The sequence below is a fragment of the Bidens hawaiensis genome, unplaced genomic scaffold (assembly GCF_021521415.1).
Source record: "Bidens hawaiensis isolate Kalapana, Puna unplaced genomic scaffold, B.hawaiensis_p1.1 tig00002123_1, whole genome shotgun sequence".
Taxonomy (NCBI): domain Eukaryota; kingdom Viridiplantae; phylum Streptophyta; class Magnoliopsida; order Asterales; family Asteraceae; genus Bidens; species Bidens hawaiensis.
In genome coordinates, this window is record NW_027491112.1 from 3352497 (window position 1) to 3372087 (window position 19591).

Below are 19591 nucleotides of genomic sequence, written 5' to 3' on the forward strand. Positions count from 1 at the left end.
ACGATTCTTTTCTACTGTGAAGCACAAGCACAAGCACAAGCTTGAGTGGTTTAATTATTCTGGAATGGAACCAAAATGAAGAACCCTAACTCATATACTTTTGGAACGGAACCATGGACGAAGCAAAAGCACGATAGGTCTCAGAATGAAGATGGAACAGGTGTTACTTTATGATTTTTTAGCGTTTTAGGTTTACTTAATCTTAAAATGTAAGCATTTGTTTGAATCTTCTTATGTATTAATGCGTTTGATAAGAGTGTTGTTATTGTAATACATATCTTTGTTTTTTTAAATCTATGTATAATATTAAAGCATGTTATATGCGTATGATTAGCGTGTTATGGCTTTGGTATGAGAATTTATCATTGTGATGTTTAATAAGAGTTTTTTGTTTCCTTGTGATTCGTGTTGTTTTCCCCTACCCCCGTGTTTTATTGTATGTAGGTGATTCAGTTGTCAAAAAAACAAGACTGATAAAAGGAAGACTAAAAAAGTTGCTCCGGTGGGGAAAACAAAGATTGGGGGAAGATGTTACTACATATTTGTTCAAAAAATCAATTCCCGACAAATTCAAGAATAAATATAAAGCATGTGAAAGACAAATTGGCCGCGGATCAAGGAGTTGGTGAACTGTTTAAGATTAATTTCCTTGTGTTGTTCAACACCTGTATAGGATTTTTAACAAAATCAACAACAGTCAATCAACGATTCATCTCCGCAATTGATAAAACCTCGGATATTCCAAATATGGATTGGTGCAGCTATGTTATTGAAAACTTGAAAATGAAAAAGGAAGAATGGAGAGGTATCAACGATCAATACAACGGTCCGATGACCTTCCTTGTGATGCTTTACACGCATGAATACCAGAAAAATATGGTCCATTTGGGACTCCCGTCACAACGCCTGCAGTTAACTACCTAACAACAACTACTCTTAATAACATGGAAAAATACTTGGAGAATAATGGTCCTCCCTTAGAAGAAGATGCTACTGAGGTTGCTGCTGCTGCTGCTGTGACGTTTAGTGTTGACGGGAAAGGGATTGATGCGGCTGCTGCTGCTGTGACCGTTAGTGCTGCCGGGAAGGGACTTGATGAGACTGCTGATGCTGCTGTTGCTGATACTGCTGCTGTGACAGTTAGTGCTGCCGGGAAGAGACTTGATGAGACTGCTGCTGCGGCTGCTGTTGCTACCGCTGCTGTGACGGTTAGTGCTGCCGGTAAGCCTGGAGTTGAAGAAAACACTGCAGCTGAGGAGAAACAAGAATATGATATTAAACTTGTTATTTTCTTCTAAAAAACACTTCTTATCTCTACATGCATTTTATGTAATACAACATTATATGTAATTAAAAAACAGATGGTCAAAGTGCATCTGAAACAGATAATGCCGATCAAACAACTGAACAAGATTTGGATGATTATGTAAGCGATTATTCACCTTTAAGTTTGCAAATGCCTATCGTGCTTGTTGACTATTATTTAACTCCATTACAACTGGCTTGGATAAATTGAAAATGTTTTTGAATTAACAATAACTATATTTTCTTTTTACAGTCTTGGAATAAGGCAATGGATAACAAGTTGAAGAAATTTGATAAAATTTGCTCCGAAATCAACGAGTTGGTCCGTCAAGGAAAGGATAGACATCCATCAAATGAGAATATCTTTGCTAGATGTTGTGAATGGGAAAACAGATTCACTAATAATGTGGTCCCTAAAACACAAGTTTCAGATGTTGGTGTTGGTGGTCCAGTGGCTGCTCAGAAAGGTATTTGGGCTAAATTAATTATTAGTATAATTAAAACGCTCTTAAAACACTTATGCTGTTATTTTAAACTTATTACATCTGTTTGATGCAGTTGATTCAGATGTTGGTGTTGGTGGTCCAGTGGCTGCTCAGAAAGGTATTTGGGCTAAATTAATTATTAGTATAATTAAAACGCTCTTAAAACACTTATGCTGTTATGCTAAATTAATTATTAGTATAATTAAAACGCTCTTAAAACACTTATGCTTTATGTTTAACAGTTGACACCGGATTGTCAACAAGTGATAGCCCAGATACACTGAACTCTCCATATCTTCTGAGAGAGGTTGACGTATCCACTGGTGTCACGGAAGATGAAGAAATAATTTCAGAGTATATATATATATTTTTTGTCTTGGAGACATTTGGGAGGAGGTCTACAAGTCCACTCACACATAATCGTTCAAGGTGGTCTGTGAAAGCTTCTGTCCTGGCATTTATATAGCCGCCAATGCAATGGATGCATTCAGCTATGTAATGAACTATGAAGAAAAGAAAAAATCTGCAGCATCACCGTTCAGATTCTTTGCTTCAAGCAATGTGCTGGTACAAATTAATCTATTTTGTTTGCACTATTAGAAAACGCACAATAAACGCTTTATTCATCTGCATTTTAATTATTATACAGACAAGTGACCATTATTCTGAGTCAAGGGGTTTCACAAACAAAGAAAGACTGGATGTGTTTTCAGACAACATCGAAAGAGAAATGGCAAGGAGTGGAATTCTATCACTCAAGGATTAATGGTTCTCATATTTCTTTGTTAAAAATGCGTGTAATCAATTAGCTTAAAATATGGTATATATTTGTTCAAAAGAGTCAATTACGCTTGCCACACGCTACCGTACAAAGACATATATAAATATCCTAAAAAGCTACTGTACAACAACTCCTTTCAATAAAAACTCCTTTTTCACCATGGAATAAATCTCATCGCGGACCACCACATCCAGTATTAGAAGCAATCGATCTCAGGTTTATTGTTTTTGTGGTCAAGAAGCCATTCTAAGAACATCAAGGACCACCAAAAATCCAGGTCGGAGGTTCTACAATTGTGCATCTCAGGTTAGTGAAATTGCAAATAAATTTGGAATTCATCTACAATTGTTGACCCTAAACTCTATATTTTTTAACTTAGGGCAAAAAATGTGATATCTTTACATGGTCTGATTGTGTTTCGTCCACAAGATCTGATGTGTGCACAAGATGTACAGACACAATTCCTATCTTGATAAGGGAAAATAAGTCATTAGAGGATCAACTTGCAAGGAGTGTAGCTTCAATGATTGAATCAGAAAAAAAAAGTGAAGATATTGTATTTTATTTGCTTCTTGTTGTTTTTAGGGCTTTTAATTAGTTTTGTAATTAAAAGCTAAGAAACTTTGTTATGATTTTAGACCAGCTATTATGATGTATTTTTATGTCTCTGAACGCATTTAAAGGCTTAATGTGTAGTTTAGTTTGAGTGTTTCCAAAATCACGCATTAAAAAGAGGTTATTATAATATTTTATTAAAAAGAGGTTATTATAAAAAATTAATAAAAAATTGTTCCCTCCAGAGTTTCGAACCACCGATATTTGCAATCTATGTTTAATCACAAGCGCCTCAACCGTTTGAGCTACACCCTGAGAACGTAATAGAACCTCTTCTAATATTTATATACCGACATTTAGAAGTTTAAAATTTTCATTTTTACCCGCCAATTAATCGAGTTATCTTCTGAAAGACTCCCAAATCAATTAGTATTTATTGAACCAAATAAAATCTCACCAAACCCTAATAAATTATCTGCTAGTGTATTTATTGAACTCTCATCAATATCAATCCTACCAAACAGCTTCATTAATCTCAGGTGAGTACCAAATATTTTTGCTTTTAGTCATTTACATTTATTGGCGTTAATTAGTGTGTGTGTGTATATATATATATCGTTGATGACACAGTTAATAAAAAAATTCTTGGAAGATGGATAAGTCTTGGATGTCAGTAGGTGACAGGTGCAGTAAAGCATATAAAGATGATGTTAAGGCATTTATATATTTTGCAGTTCGTAATTGCAAGGAGACATCACCACCAATTTATATTTCATGTCCACGTGTGTAACAACCACAAAAATGGGGCTAATTTTTTTATTTATTTTAAAAGAGAAAATTTATTATTGGATACTGAGTGAGATGTCGGTTGAATAGTCGAAGCGAACCGTTCGTCAATAGGCTTCGCCCGAACCATTGAGATAACTAACGGGATCGGCCCACTTATTACATAGAACCCGATGGAGATACGGATAAGCTTGATAATAATACCACAATTTATAACATGGGCTCGGCTCAAATTAATCAAACAAAACCGGGTTTCGTTCAACCCAAAACAATCACGAACTTGGTAACTTCAAAAATTATACGAACCATTCAACAATTATCCAGTTTAATTGGGTATCCAAAATATAACATCCAAACATTAAACAATTTCTTATTTTACCATATGGTCACCGAACCAAGCGAAACAAAAACCGAATGATAAGATTTGTAAGATGTTGTATATTACCGGAAGCACCTGAAGCTATGATTTGAATTTTATAAAAACCCATTAGGATATGTTTTATATCATGTAAAAGACATAAACATATTAGAATTCCTATTATTACTCCTTTGCTTTTATTGTACGTATAAGAGCCCATATTGCATTACTAGGACTGCCATAAGAGCTTGCTTAGGAAAATGCAAAATTATAAAATATGAATAAAAATTCAAATAACACTTAATTGGAGAAAACTAGAATGACCATGCAAGGCAAATTTATAATTATGGGTGATCAACGTAATTATAAATTTGCACGTACGCGTGAATTCTGGTAATCCTGTTATGGTAACCAACACTCCCAACAAACTATTACAAAATATCATGAATATATATGTACAAAAAAAACGCCGCTAATTCAAAACTTAAAAGTACTTTTGAGTTATCAACAATGACGGCATGACGAAACCATTCGTTTAGAGCTTAATGAACTCTTTCGCCACTTTATCGGTTCCTCTCCTTATCCTAAGTGACTTTGGAGTGAATGTATTCAAAACTTGACAAGATGATATTTCTGCTTTTTTGACACATATGTGTTGGTTGACCTTCCGTCATACACAACTTCTAATATAATACGACAACAACACTAGGAAGATTTTTAAACATTATAGTAGACAAGCCCAGCATCTGTGGAAACATTGCGACTTGGCAGGAGTGTGGAAGATGTGATTTATTTTTCCTCTATTTTATTAATGTAGGAGACACCTTCCACATATCCTACCAATCACTCATTCGATTATTGATGCGTCCCTAAACTCTACGGCTACGATCAACAACTTTCAAGGAACTAGCCCGACATTCTCCACGTTGACACCATTCAATTCATGACAGCTACTTTGTCTTAACTCATATTTTGTAATGAGGATGGCATTATACATAGGATATAATGGTTAGGACTTAGAAAACTCTATCAGATACAAGTGAGCATCACCAACCTCATTATATACTCTAAAACAATCCTCAACCTATAACTTCTGGTTTATAGCCAAGTTTCCTAACGTGCACACGCCTCGATAATGATAAGCCACCTATATGTCGAACAAACACACTCTACGTGAGAATATTCTGACTGCACCTTCAATACACATTAGACCCATATAACATGTCCAAAGTTTGTAACATCTGTTCATGATCTGCTACCCATGTTACAAAAATTACCGAAAGGGATATATGAGGAATTGTCTTTGATAAACCACTTATACATATAACTCAAAACAACTTATGCTAATGATATTTAGAACCACTAAACAATCCAATAACGCTAAGTATTGACTTCTTATGTATTCACTCATATTAACTCTATCCCAAACATTTCGTGTTAACACTTAGTCTCCAAGGATCATCTTCATCAAGGATGGTGTCGCTCCACCGAACCCTCGGAATAAAAAAAAAAAAAAATTTGGGTATTACTTCTTTGGAAAAATAATTTACTAACTTTCACATTGGGAATGTACACATAATCCTTGGTACTGTTTTGTCTTTTCCTTTAACTATGCGTTTAAAATATGTTCCTTTATTACAATATCTCTATAGCTATTTCAAAAAAAAAAATTCTACTATAACCATTAGATGGTAGTTAGGAACCTTTCCCATATACCGTATCCTTTGTAAATTCTTTGCTTCTAATGATTATGCAAATGATCCTTACAAACACCTCATGAACCTCATGACACACTACTACCTTGTAGGTTTGAATGTTAAAATCTTAAATTCCCATTTTGTCATAGCAAGATTTATTGATTAACCTATGGTGGGGAGGTAATCGGTATGCAATGATATACTATAAGAGTCTGGAACTTGCTAGCTATTATCCAAACCTAGACAAAGGATCATTCCAACTCGCGTTATTTTCATCCTTAACCTTGGAAACCTTAACTCTTCTTAGATACATTCTAGCTCTACTATATTTCTAAGAGTTTATCTTCATATCTGTATAGGGCCACTATAATCATCTTGATGTCTTTATGTTAACTTTGATTGTAAACTAGTTTAATTCTTCAAATTTTGTTAGAGATAACTAAGTTTTCTTAAAATCTATAAACCAGATGTAAAGATTTATTAAAGCTGAACAAAACTTTAATGAAATGATTATAGAAGTTCTTTCTGAATTTTGTTAAATAAGTAAATTTTTCGGATGATTTACAAATTTAGTGCCGAAGTTTAAATAAACCAAAAGTCTGGTTCTTCGTGAACACTTTTTCCTCATTGGAAGTTATCTATTAACTTTTTAATAAAATGACTTAACGTTTTATCTAATTTTTTTTCGAGATGACGGCTTAATGACCGTTTCATCCATACATTCCTAATTCAAATGATTTAACGTTATAAACTTTCTATAAAAATGAGGCACACAAATTATTTTCATAACTTATGAAATTCATACATACTCTTTATAAATTATTATAACTATAGTATGTTTAATAAGTATATTTTCATAATTAAGTCTACTAAACCAGGAGTAAAAAGAAAAAGAAAAAAAAACGTGACTTGAATCAACTTCCTCGTGATATCTTATTCACTTTGCCTACAGATAACTTCGTGCGACATTTCTAAGGCTAAACTAGCCTAAGTGGAGGAAGTTGTTGACACCTATGACGAATCCTCAGTCTAAGTCCAACTCAGTGACTTCATTTCTATATATTATTTTCACTCCTATGAGCACACTCCGTCTTTCATCCATTCTAAAGCGTAATAACTATACCTACTAACCTCGTGGTACGAGGTTGGTTCCCAATGGGGGCATGAAACCAGCCTTAGAAAGTACACAACTATAGTATTGTTTCATTTCTTGGAATACATCATATTTTCGTTATATACATATATATACATATATATATATATATATACATATATATATATATATACATATATATATATATATATATATATTGTGTACTCACATCCCTATTTCCTCATTGAAAACAACGAATTTCATTAATTTTCGTTTTCAAGTTGATTCTCGAAACGATACTTCTCAAAGAGCTGCGAACTACTAAATAGAGTCCATCCCGACAATCATTAGGAACATCCTTGAAATTCTATTCGCTTCACATAAATATGCTATACCATATTGAACACTCTTAGTTTTATCCTATTTTTACTACTTGGAGGAGAATCAAGAACCTAACGATATGTAGCGGTTCGACATGGCGTTCTTTAATACAACCATTTAAGTGTTTGGGAAGAATACTGATTTCGGCCAATTTCTTAAATTACCTTACTCTTGGTAGAATCCATTCATTGTTGGACCAAATCCTCAAAATGGGTGATGATATATCTTCTATTAAGGCGCCAGGATATAACATTTTCTATATCCGTAAACTCAAAAATCTAGTCTATTGAACAATTCTCATAACAGCCTAAAACACTCATTGAATCTATCCAATTACCCCTAGGAGAAAATCTTGTAATGAAACCTGATATGAGAGTCTACATACCCGGTTGAAGCATGTCTACCTGCGTTTTGACCACGTCATTCTAATCAGATCTTGAGGATTATAACGAACAGGGCGTCTTCAACTTGACCTTTAATACTTTTCAAAACCTCCTCCTGGGCAATAAAGTGCTCTAGAGACAAATTATTACCTTTGTTACTAAACCGTTGTGTTCATCCTATAAGATGGGAAGACTGTAACAACCACAAAAATGGGGCTAATTTTTTTTTATTTATTTTATAAGAGAAAATTTATTATTGGATACCGAGTGAGATGTCGGTTGAATAGTCGAAGTGAACTGTACGTCAATAGGCTTCGCCCGAACCATTAAGATAACTAACGGGATCGGCCCACTGATTATATAGAACCTGATGGAGATACAGATAAGCTTGATAATAATACCACGATTTATAACATGGGCTCGGCTCAAATTAATCAAACAAAACCGGGATTCGTTTAACCCAAAACAATCACGAACTTGGTAACTGCAAAAATTATACGAACCATTCAACAATTATCCAGTTTAATTGGGTATCCAAAATATAACATCCAAACATTAAACAATTTCTTATTTTACCATATGGTCACCGAACCAAGCGAAACAAAAACCGAATGATAAGATTTGTAAGATGTTGTATATTACCGGAAGCACCTGAAGCTATGATTTGAATTTTATAAAAACCCATTAGGATATGTTTTATATCATGTAAAAGACATAAACATATTATAATTCCTATTATTACTCTTTTGCTTTAATTATACGCATAATTCCTCTGCCCCAATAGAAACTGCCGCCCTCCGTGCCTCCGGTCACTATCATCGACATTCTCTGCACCTCCATTCAGCATAAACCTCTTCTGCTCCCAATCAAGCTTCATGCAGCCCCTCATTATCCCATCTCCTGTAACAAGATCTCTAATCTATTATAATTCCCCTATAATCACCATCACAATACACTCATCTGCAAAATCATTCTCTGCTCGCCCTCTAAGAACCGGAGTTCCCATCTAAGATCAACAACTCGGGTAACTTGTTATTGTTTGAATCCCTAATACATGCTGTTGTATACTCCTAATGTGATGTTAACAATTTCCAGCCCTGATCTCCGTTTCTCTACTCACAGATTTATCTTAGAAACTCGCATAGCCAAACCCGTGGAACCTGCTCACTTGTTCGAGGTAACCGCGAATGATTGTTTTAACATTCTTTTCATTTAAATTCCGAGTAACCAGGTGTGTTCCTATGAACGATCAGCCCTCTACATGATGAACCAAAAACATGTATTGGTCAGTAAACCATTCAAGGACCTAAACCCATACCCGTACGAAACTGAATTTTATTAAATATAAAACCCTAAACGAGAAACCCAGTTTTGAACCAAACAAGCGAGATATGAACTAAATATTTAAATTTGTTGAAGTAAACTGAACATTCAGAACATATAATATAACTGGTCTAGAACTTTTAAAATTATATTATGTGCAGCCCCACAACCGTTGCCAAATGAATGGCCATCAGTAACTCGTTTAATCACGAACTAAATAGAAAACAAAACTGATAGGTGACCATTTTAAACTTCCGGATGCTTAACATAATTTTTTTAGAAGTTAAAACAAATTATTTAAGTCCTTAAACTTGTAAAAGATCAGCCCCAAAACCGTGGAAAAATTAACGGCCATTCGGTAACACGTTTAAGGACGAACTAGTTTGAAAACCAAAGAAATAAGCAATCGTATTAACTTCTGGACTGTTAGCATAAGTTCCAAAAGTTAAGACGCTTTGTTGCTGTCCTTAAAACCCCTAAATGACCAGCCTCCAAAACTAATACTGAACCGTGTATTAAAAACCTTTTAAACAAACATTTTGATAACTCGTTAACTAAGAAATAAACCGTGCAACCTAAATAATATTATAACATATTTTTGCAGACCTAAATATAATATATTGAAGAATAATAACCTGACTGAAAACTGTTCTTCATGAAACATTGCTTTTAAACCGAGCTAGGACCCAAACGGGCCAAAAACCAGACTCTTACTCGTTAGTGCAGATTTAATACATTTTTTTAAACCTATGAAATGTTAAAAACAACTTATTTAAATGTATTAAAACAGGTCCTAAAATGTTTGATAACCAAACTTGAGTTTTGTTAAAAATATAACATAAAGGTGCTAACGGGCCCAAACCGAAGCCACTGTTTGGGTTCCCGACACCCTAATATCAATATGAAAGTTTTAATATGTCATTTTCAATGTATTATAATGGTCCATAACCGTTTTGTGGTGAGGAATCAGTTTTTAATCAATAAATGTGGCTAAGGGCATTCTTGGAATAAAAATAGGACGGGTATATAACTGAAACTATGAAACAGAAAATATTGATTTTAAAACAGAAAGTTTTAAGTAAAACATGTTTATCTTAAACTCTGAACGTGGTATAAATCAGCCCGAAAGATACCTATAAACCGTGTGTTAAAAAGCATCCGAACCGGCACTCTGGTAACCTGTTTTAATAAGAAACAAGCCGTGCAACCTAAGTAACAATATGATGTCTTTCTGCAGTCCAAAACATATTATTTTACTGATATACAAACTGGCCGTAACCATTCTACACAAATCATCATCTTTAAAATCGAACTAGAACCCGAACGGGCCAAAACCGTGCCCGTAATCATTAGTGCAGCCCTAAATACTTTTTTAAACCCATGGAACGTTGGAACAACTTGTTTTCATGTATTATAGCAGGTCTTAATAAGTTTGATAACCGAAAGTGAGTTTTTGTTAAAAAATATATCGAAGGGGCATTTTTGGAAACAAGTTAATATTCAAAAAAAACTGGAAATATAAAAGTATGATGTTAATACAGAAAATTATAAGTTAAAATGACTAAATATAAGTTATAAGATACTAAAGGATAAGTGGGTTTAGAAGAACGACCCGTTTGCAAGCTTAACTCGTTGTTTCGTTAAAACCGACAACGAGCCGACTTTATAAAGACATAAATGCTTCAAAAATATAAAAGCATTTTTTTCCCATAAATTTTTATTTGAAATACTTTGTGGTAACGATATAAACCATTTTCAATACATACAACACCCTTTTTGTCAAGAGCTGACGTTTAAACATGACTTACGGTAAAACGACATAAAACCGAACAAGCATCTTGAATAATACAAAATTATGAAGTTTTCGATTTCTAACAGTAAGTATAAATTTACAAAACCTTAATTTGAGTGTTTACTTATTTTACCAAAATTAACTAAGTCTTTAACCCGATTTTTGCCGAAACAAACGTTAAACGAAAGTGCGGGTACTAAACATGTACAACACCAAACTTGCTGAATAATCAGACCTGGAAATAACATGTTTTTGTATAATATATGTTTCTGGAAAATTTGAAGTCTTAGTTACAAGAGCATTCGTTTATTTAAACTATTCTTTTAACACACATCGTTAAGAACAGACAACACCGGTCAACTTTTTCAAATACAAGGCATTGCTGTTTAAATAAGGATCATTAAAATTTTGATATCAATGAAATGTGTATAATTTCTTTGGTCATACAGTAACCCGAAACCTAACTGAAACCCCAAACTTTCCAAAAATGGAAAATTTGTCGAAACCCGACAAATGAACCAAGGTAAGTAAAACTCCCAGAAGTTGAATTGTATACCTAAACACAAAACATGAATCTTATTAAGTTATTTATTTACAAACTTCCCATAAAAGGAAACTTTACTCATCGAGAACCAAATGCGTTGGAAAACACTTAGAATTAACCGGTGCACATTACCAATAGTGAATTTTACACTGTTCTTCGATAACTTATTGTTGATTAATATATATACTAGGCGTACTTGGTGATTTCTAGCATAGTGCAAGCTCATTGATTATCTTTCATATACATATTGCATACGGACTGAGGTGAGTTCGTGCTGCCCTTTTTACTTAAACTTTTTGGGCTGGATACATGCTGGTTTTACTTATGGTGTGATATTTATCAAGAGGTGTTTTACTGCTAAATTTTGTCCCAACTTTTACACAATCATTAGCCCGAGGGAATGGGCCGGAGGCTTGTATGGGTAGTACTATTTGGGAGACCCCCACGCACAGTGACCCTATGTTGGGTAAACCACACTGAGATCTGCGGATCGTTGCGGCATATAACCTACGTGTTTGATTATTGCTTTTAGCAGGGTGATAATCCGGGACGGTTTAACTTCTAGTATGAGTTGGGGATACTTATGCTAGTTTCAGGTTTGATTTTGGACTTTATTGATGTGCACCATGCTTTATACTTACTTACACGCAAACTTGCGCACTTTTATTAATTAACTCTTTTATGTGTATGTGAGCTAAACTCACGAACTCACCAACTTTTTAGTTGACACTTTTTAGCATGTATTCAGGTACCTTGTGGATAGTGATTTGCATTAGCATTGTAATGAGCATGACTAGAGATAGAGGCGTAAGTCGAACAAGAACAAAGAAGATTAGATGCCAATGAGATTATTAGAACCCAACACGGATTGCAGCAGTGTCAGAGAAGATAAGAGATAGTTGTGTAGTTACACCTTGTCATAAATACTTAGTACACATATTGTAACTTATCTTTTTCAATCATATTCCGCTGTTTACAGATGGTACCAATTTGTCCATAAAACTCTCAGGCCCCCATGGCAGGGTGTGACAGATTGGTATCAGAGCCAAAGGTTTCAGCGAATTAGAATTCAGTAGAGATTTCTAAGCTTTAACCGAAATGCTTTAAGGATCCCTACCCGCTAAGACTCTGACGCTGCAAAGACCTTGAACAATTAAGTATATGATAACACTTAAGTTTGATCAATAGAACTCTAAGGGTTGGCTATTGGAATTGACTAGTTCTGTGATTTGGCTTATAGAACTCTAAGACATCATTTATAAGATTAACAACTAAGTGATAACCTGATTGATTTGAAGGTGTGCATACAAGATAAACTATCATTTTCTTATGGATACTTGTAAGACCTTTATGTATACATGATCAGTATTGTTGTTTATTGGGCACACTAATTTGATAGGAGCGAGTTATGCTCGAAGGTATATGCCATTGCTAGAGGGCATTTTATGTTGAGAAGCCATTTTATGTTAATCGAAGCGTGTTATGCTCGGGACTATTTGGGGACTTCGACCCCGTTTTTGTGTTAAACATTATTTTTTGTACTTAGAAAAGAAGGTTACGTGATTTACCTTCATCCCTACCCATAGAAAGCCATAAACTGAGTAACATAGGAGCCCATATTGCATTACTAGAACTGTTATAAGAGCTTGCTTAGGGTAATGCAAAACTATAAAATATGAATAAAAATTCAAATAACACCTATTTGAAGAAAACTAAAATGACCATGCAAGGCAAATTTATAATTATGGGTGATCAACGTAATTATAAATTTGCACGTGCGCGTGAATTCTGGTAATCCTGTTATGCTAACCAACACTCCTAACAAACTATTACAAAATATCATGAATATATATGTACAAAAAAAACGCCGCTAATTCAAAACTTAAAAGCACTTTTGAGTTATCAACAATGAGGGCTTGACGAAACCATTCGTTTAGAGCTTAATGAACTCTTTCGCCACTTTATCGGTTCCTCTCCTTATCCTAAGTGACTTTGGAGTGAATGTATTCAAAACATGACAAGATGACATTTCTTCTTTTTTGACACATATGTGTTGGTTGACCTTCCGTCATACACAACTTCTAATCTAATGCGACATCAACACTAGGAAGATTTTTAAACAATATAGTAGACAAGCCTAGCATCTGTGGAAACATTGCGACTTGGCAGGAGTGTGGAAGATGTGATTTATTTTTCCTCTATTTTATTAATGTAGGAGACACCTTCCACATATCCTACCGATCACTCATTCAATTGTTGATGCGTCCCTAAACTCTACGGCTACGATCAACAACTTTCAAGGAACTAGCCCGACATTCTCCACGTTGACACCATTCAATTCATGACAACTACTTTGTCTTAACTCATATTTTGTAATGAGGATGACATTATACATAGGATATAATGGTTAGGAATTAGAAAACTCGATCAGATACAAATGAGCATCACCAACCTCATTATATACTCTAAAACAATCCTCAACCTATAACTTCTGGTTTATAGCCAAGTTTCCTAACGTGCACACGCCTCGATAATGATAAGCCACCTATATGTCTAACAAACACACTCTACGTGAGAACATTCTGACTTCACCTTCAATACACATTAGACCCATATAACATGTCCAAAGTTTGTAACATCTGTGCATGATCTGCTACCCATGTTACAAAAATTACCGAAAGGGATATATGAGGAATTGTCTTTGATAAACCACTTATACATATAACTCAAAACAACTTATGCTAATGATATTTAGAACCACTAAACAATCTAATAACACTAAGTATTGACTTCTTATGTATTCACTCATATTAACTCTATCCCAACCATTTCATGTTAACACTTAGTCTCCAAGGATCATCTTCATCAAGGATGGTGTCGCTCCACCGAACCCTCGGAATTAAAAAAATGAAAATTTTGGGTATTACTTCTTTGGAAAAATAATTTACTAACTTTCACATTGGGAATGTACACATAATCCTTGGTACTGTTTTGTCTTTTCCTTTAACTATGCGTTTAAAATATGTTCCTTTATTACAATATCTCTATAGCTATTTCAAAAAAAAAAAATTCTACTGTAACCATTAGATGGTAGTTAGGAACCTTTCCCATATACTGTATCCTTTGTAAATTCTTTGCTTCTAATGATTATGCAAATGATCCTTACGAACACCTCATGAACCTCATGACACACTACTACCTTGTAGGTTTGAATGTTAAAATCTTAAATTCCCATTTTGTCATAGCAAGATTTATTGATTAACCTATGGTGGTGAGGTAATCGGTATGCAATGATATACTATAGGAGTCTGGAACTTGCTAGCTATTATCCAAACCTAGACTAAGGATCATTCCAACTCGCGTTATTTTCATCCTTAACCTTGGAAACCTTAACTCTTCTTAGATATATTCTAGCTCTACTATATTTCTAAGAGTTTATCTTCATATCTGTATAGGGCCACTATAATCATCTTGATGTCTTTATGTTAACTTTGATTGTAAACTAGTTTAATTCTTCAAATTTTGTTAGAGATAACTAAGTTTTCTTAAAATCTATAAACCAGATGTAAAGATTTATTAAAGCTGAACAAAACTTTAATGAAATGATTATAGAAGTTCTTTCTGAATTTTGTTAAATAAGTAAATTTTTCGGATGATTTACAAATTTAGTGCCGAAGTTTAAATAAACCAAAAGTCTGGTTCTTCGTGAACACTTTTTCCTCATTGGAAGTTATCTATTAACTTTTTAATAAAATGACTTAACGTCTTATCTAATTTTTTTCGAGATGACGGCTTAATGACCATTTCATCCATACATTCCTAATTCAAATGATTTAACGTTACAGACTTTCTATAAAAATGAGGCACACAAATTATTTTCATAACTTATGAAATTCATACATACTCTTTATAAATTATTATAAATATAGTATGTTTAATAAGTATATTTTCATAATTAAGTCTACTAAACCAGGAGTAAAAAAAAAAGAAAAAAAAACGTGACTTGAATCAACTTCCTCGTGATATCTTATTCACTTTGCCTATAGATAACTTCGTGCGACATTTCTAAGGCTAAACTAGCCTAAGTGGAGGAAGTTGTTGACACCTATGACGAATCCTCAGTCTAAGTCCAACTCAGTGACTTCATTTCTATATATTATTTTCACTCCTATGAGCACACTCCGTCTTTCATCCATTCTAAAGCGTAATAACTATACCTACTAACCTCGTGGTACGAGGTTGGTTCCCAATGGGGGCATGAAACCAGCCTTAGAAAGTACACAACTATAGTATTGTTTCATTTCTTGGAATACATCATATTTTCGTTATATACATATATATATATATATATATATATATATACATATATGTATATATATATATATATATATATATATTTGTGTACTCACATCCCTATATCCTCATTGAAAACAACGAATTTCATTAATTTTCGTTTTCAAGTTGATTCTCGAAACGATACTTCTCATAGAGCCGCGAACAACTAAATAGAGTCCATCCCGACAATCATTAGGAACATCCTTGAAATTCTATTCGCTTCACATAAATATGCTATACCAGATTGAACACTCTTAGTTTTATCCTATTTTTACTACTTGGAGGAGAATCAAGAACCTAACGATATGTAGCGGTTCGACATGGCGTTCTTTAATACAACCATTTAAGTTTTTGGGAAGAATACTGATTTCGGCCAATTTCTTAAATTACCTTACTCTTGGTAGAATCCATTCATTGTTGGACCAAATCCTCGAAATGGGAGATGATATATCTTCTATTAAGGCGCCAGGATATAACATTTTCTATATCCGTAAACTCAAAAATCTAGTCTATTGAACAATTCTCATAACAGCCTAAAACACTCATTGAATCTATCCAATTACCCCTAGGAGAAAATCTTGTAATGAAACCTGATATGAGAGTCTACATACCCGGTTGAAGCATGTCTACCTGCGTTTTGACCACGTCATTCTAATCAGATCTTGAGAATTATAACGAACAGGGCGTCTTCAACTTGACCTTTAATACTTTTCAAAACCTCCTCTTGGGCAATAAAGTGCTCTAGAGACAAATTATTACCTTTGTTACTAAACCGTTGTGTTCTTCCTATAAGATGGGAAGACTGTAACAACCACAAAAATGGGGCTAATTTTTTTTTATTTATTTTAAAAGAGAAAATTTATTATTGGATACCGAGTGAGATGTCGGTTGAATTGTCGAAGTGAACTGTACGTCAATAGGTTTCGCCCGAACCATTAAGATAACTAACGGGATCGGCCCACTGATTATATAGAACCTGATGGAGATACAGATAAGATTGATAATAATACCACGATTTATAACATGGGCTCAGCTCAAATTAATCAAACAAAACCGGGATTCGTTTAACCCAAAACAATCACGAACTTGGTAACTGCAAAAATTATACGAACCATTCAACAATTATCCAGTTTAATTGGGTATCCAAAATATAACATCCAAACATTAAACAATTTCTTATTTTACCATATGGTCACCGAACCAAGCGAAACAAAAACCGAATGATAAGATTTGTAAGATGTATATTACCGGAAGCACCTGAAGCTATGATTTGAATTTTATAAAAACCCATTAGGATATGTTTTATATCATGTAAAAGACATAAACATATTATAATTCCTATTATTACTCTTTTGCTTTAATTGTACGCATAATTCCTCTGCCCCAATAGAAACTGCCGCCCTCCGTGCCTCCGGTCACTATCATCGACATTCTCTGCACCTCCATTCAGCATATACCTCTTCTGCTCCCAATAAAGCTTCATGCAGCCCCTCATTATCCCATCTCCTGTAACAAGATCTCTAATCTATTATAATTCCCCTATAATCACCATCACAATACACTCATCTGCAAAATCATTCTCTGCTCGCCCTCTAAGAACCGGAGTTCCCATCTAAGATCAACAACTCGGGTAACTTGTTATTGTTTGAATCCCTAATACATGCTGTTGTATACTCCTAATGTGATGTTAACAATTTCCAGCCCTGATCTCCGTTTCTCTACTCACAGATTTATCTTAGAAACTCGCATAGCCAAACCCGTGGAACCTGCTCACTTGTTCGAGGTAACCGCGAATGATTGTTTTAACATTCTTTTCATTTTAATTCCGAGTAACCAGGTGTGTTCCTATGAACGATCAGCCCTCTACATGATGAACCAAAAACATGTATTGGTCAGTAAACCATTCAAGAACCTAAACCCATACCCGTACGAAACTGAATTTTATTAAATATAAAACCCTAAACGAGAAACCCAGTTTTGAACCAAACAAGCGAGATATGAACTAAATATTTAAATTTGTTGAAGTAAAATGGACATTCAGAACATATAATATAACTGGTCTAGAACTTTTAAAATTATATTATGTGCAGCCTCACAACCGTGGCCAAATGAATGGCCATCAGTAACTCGTTTAATTACGAACTAAATAGAAAACAAAACTGATAGATGACCATTTTAAACTTCCGGATGCTTAACATAATTTTTTTAGAAGTTAAAACAAATTATTTAAGTCCTTAAACTTGTAAAAGATCAGCCCCAAAACCGTGGAAAAATTAACGGCCATTCGGTAACACGTTTAAGGACGAACTAGTTTGAAAACCAAAGAAATAAGCAATCGTATTAACTTCTGGACTGTTAGCATAAGTTCCAAAAGTTAAGATGCTTTGTTGCTGTCCTTAAAACCCCTAAATGACCAGCCTCCAAAACTAATACTGAACCGTGTATTAAAAACCTTTTAAACAAACATTTTGATAACTCGTTAACTAAGAAATAAACCGTGCAACCTAAATAATATTATAACATATTTTTGCAGACCTAAATATAATATATTGAAGAATAATAACCTGACTGAAAACTGTTCTTCATGAAACATTGCTTTTAAACCGAGCTAGGACCCAAACAGGCCAAAAACCAGACTCTTACTCGTTAGTGCAGATTTAATACATTTTTTTAAACCTATGAAATGTTAAAAACAACTTATTTAAATGTATTAAAACAGGTCCTAAAATGTTTGATAACCAAACTTGAGTTTTGTTAAAAATATAACATAAAGGCGCTAACGGGCCCAAACCGAAGCCACTGTTTGGGTTCCCAACACCCTAATATCAATATGAAAGTTTTAATATGTCATTTTCAATGTATTATAATGGTCCATAACCGTTTTGTGGTGAGGAATCAGTTTTTAATCAATAAATGTGGCTAAGGGCATTCTTGGAATAAAAATAGGACGGGTATATAACTGAAACTATGAAACAGAAAATATTGATTTTAAAACAGAAAGTTTTAAGTAAAACATGTTTATTTTAAACTCTGAACGTGGCATAAATCAGCCCGAATGATACCTATAAACCGTGTGTTAAAAAGCATCCGAACCGGCACTCTGGTAACCCGTTTTAATAAGAAACAAGCCGTGCAACCTAAGTAACAATATGATGTCTTTCTGCAGTCCAAAACATATTATTTTACTGATATACAAACTGGCCGTAACCATTCTACACAAATCATCATCTTTAAAATCGAACTAGAACCCGAACGGGCCAAAACAGTGCCCGTAATCATTAGTGCAGCCCTAAATACTGTTTTAAGCCCATGGAACGTTGGAACAACTTGTTTTCATGTATTATAGCAGGTCTTAATAAGTTTGATAACCGAAAGTGAGTTTTTGTTAAAAAATATATCGAAGGGGCATTTTTGGAAACAAGTTAATATTCAAAAAAAACTGGAAATATAAAAGTATGATGTTAATACAGAAAATTATAAGTTAAAATGACTAAATATAAGTTATAAGATACTAAAGGATAAGTGGGTTTAGAAGAACGACCCGTTTGCAAGCTTAAACTCGTTGTTTCGTTAAAACCGACAACGAGCCGACTTTATAAAGACATAAATGCTTCAAAAATATAAAAGCATTTTTTTCCCTTAAATTTTTATTTGAAATACTTTGTGGTAACGATATAAACCATTTTCAATACATACAACACCATTTTTGTCAAAAGCTGACGTTTAAACATGACTTACGGTAAAACGACATAAAACCAAACAAGCATCTTGAA